This window comes from Chiloscyllium punctatum, unplaced genomic scaffold (assembly GCF_047496795.1).
Source record: "Chiloscyllium punctatum isolate Juve2018m unplaced genomic scaffold, sChiPun1.3 scaffold_306, whole genome shotgun sequence".
In the NCBI taxonomy this organism is placed as follows: Eukaryota; Metazoa; Chordata; class Chondrichthyes; order Orectolobiformes; family Hemiscylliidae; genus Chiloscyllium; species Chiloscyllium punctatum.
Window position 1 is genome coordinate 190001 of NW_027310040.1, and position 2500 is coordinate 192500.

A 2500-nucleotide genomic window follows, 5' to 3' on the forward strand; every position below is an offset into this window, starting at 1 on the left:
GGTACGCCCGTTTCCGTTTCAACTTGTCTCGCGAGGGTGGTTTCGGGGCCAGCAGGAGAGCTCGTCGGGGTAGCAGGCCCTGCAGCCGTGGTCACCGCCAAACCCCCACAACTCGAGCAAGTGAAAAAAAAAGTAACAAATAAGAAAGGATCGTCGGCTTGGGGGTACGCCCGTTTCCGTTTCAACTTGTCTCGCGAGGGTGGTTTCGGGGCCAGCAGGAGACCTCGTCGGGGTAGCAGGCCCTGCAGCCGTGGTCACCGCCAAACCCCCACAACTGGAGCAAGTGAAAAAAAAAGTAACAAATAAGAAAGGATCGTCGGCTTGGGGGTACGCCCGTTTCCGTTTCAACTTGTCTCGCGAGGGTGGTTTCGGGGCCAGCAGGAGAGCTCGTCGGGGTAGCAGGCCCTGCAGCCGTGGTCACCGCCAAACCCCCACAACTCGAGCAAGTGAAAAAAAAAGTAACAAATAAGAAAGGATCGTCGGCTTGGGGGTACGCCCGTTTCCGTTTCAACTTGTCTCGCGAGGGTGGTTTCGGGGCCAGCAGGAGAGCTCGTCGGGGTAGCAGGCCCTGCAGCCGTGGTCACCGCCAAACCCCCACAACTCGAGCAAGTGAAAAAAAAAGTAACAAATAAGAAAGGATCGTCGGCTTGGGGGTACGCCCGTTTCCGTTTCAACTTGTCTCGCGAGGGTGGTTTCGGGGCCAGCAGGAGAGCTCGTCGGGGTAGCAGGCCCTGCAGCCGTGGTCACCGCCAAATCCCCACAACTCGAGCAAGTGAAAAAAAAAGTAACAAATAAGAAAGGATCGTCGGCTTGGGGGTACGCCCGTTTCCGTTTCAACTTGTCTCGCGAGGGTGGTTTCGGGGCCAGCAGGAGAGCTCGTCGGGGTAGCAGGCCCTGCAGCCGTGGTCACCGCCAAACCCCCCACAACTGTTGGGCGCCTACCTGCGCGGGGCAGGAGGACACTTTCCGATTTCAAATCTCCGTTTGCCGAGTCCACCCCGAACGCACGCGGGCGGGCGGGTTCGCATCACCCTTCGTCACAAGGGGCGAAGCCCGTTCCACCGTCTCGTCAGTAGTGCCGACCGGTCTGTGATCGACGAGGGGAGCCACACCAGGTCCGGCCCTGCTGCTTGGCGGCACCGCGTCGTCGGGAGCTCGCGACAGACGGAGGGTTTCGGTGTACTCTCCAGCCACGGGAAACGAAGCCGGTGATGCAGGCGCCGGTCCTTCGCTCCCAAATCGGCTGGGTTTACATCGTTGCTATCTAGTCACGCTCCCTTCAAACCCGACGGGGTACCTATTCCCCTCACCCGTCTGTGCGTATACAGCCTCTTTGCACTTGCGGGATGGGGGTGGTGGTTTAAAGACTCTCGAGTTGCCGCCCGTCGGTCTCCGAGCTCCGTGCAGTAGTGATCCCCAGCGAACTGCCAGCAGGGCGAACGAGCGATCCCGCTCTCGGTCGGGGCGCCTGGCGTCGATCGGTGGTCGGTGGCTTGCGGGCAAGCTGCGCTGTGAGTGTGGGAACGAGTATGACGAGCCGTTGCCGCGACTCCCATTCCACCTCGGCGGTGGCTGGGCCGGGCGGGCGTCTGCTCGGGCGAGTGCCGCCCCCGCCTCCTCGCAGGAAGTCCGCTCGCCGACACGCCGCCACGTGCACGCGTCAGTGACGCTGCCGAACCGATGGCCGGTGCCCGTTCCCGCCTCTGCTTTTCCTAGGGCAAAGCTGCTGCACGCCTCGTGATACTCGGCGGGCGACATGGTGGCGGTGATCCTGCCTCCGTCGCTGCGGTGCGTTGGGGCACGCATCGCCTCTTGGGCGCCCTGTCCTCCTCCCCCCAATAGACGTATGTTTCTGCGGGCCGCACCAGGATGGTGCTCCCCACCGCTTCACGCCACCCTGCTCCGCCCGCACGCCGGCGTGCAGGTGGCTGTAGCTCAAGGTGGGGAGCGTATGTGCGGTCCGGGTCGCTTTCCTCTGGCGAGGGAGAGAGACCTAAAACAAACTCAGACAACTCTTGACGGTGGATCACTCGGCTCGTGCGTCGATGACGAACGCAGCTAGCTGCGAGAATTAATGTGAATTGCAGGACACATTGATCATCGACACTTTGAACGCACTTTGCGGCCCCGGGTTCTTCCCGGGGCCACGCCTGTCTGAGGGTCGTTTGGCAATCAATCGCACTCGCCTTGGCTGGCGAGAGCGCGGCTGGGGTGTCGCAGAGGACCCGTCCTCTTTGTCCCCCTAAGTTCAGACTCCGGAGCCCTCCGGCGTCGGAGCGCTTGGCCTTTCCCCCCCACCCTGCACATTCCGTTCGTCAGGCTCGACGCCATCCCCCCGCCGGGGAGCGCGGCCTGGCGTCCGTCTGTGTCGTGGCAGTGGGGCCAGCACGGCTGTCACCGGTCCCAGAATGGCTGTCGGTGGTTCACACTGTGTGTGTGTGCCAACCCTCCTGGTCTTTGGGACACGGAGCTGCCACGAAGTGTTGAGCCTCCAGTGGGG

General features: G+C 62.4%; 1 non-coding gene across 1 annotated transcript; it reads left to right on the forward strand.

Moving 5' to 3' along the window:
• The first annotated feature begins 2010 nt into the window (after positions 1 to 2010).
• LOC140472352 (5.8S ribosomal RNA) lies at positions 2011 to 2164 on the forward strand. Its single transcript, XR_011957572.1, has one exon. It is a non-coding gene; the product is annotated as a 5.8S ribosomal RNA (ribosomal RNA).
• Positions 2165 to 2500: the final 336 nt, after the last annotated feature.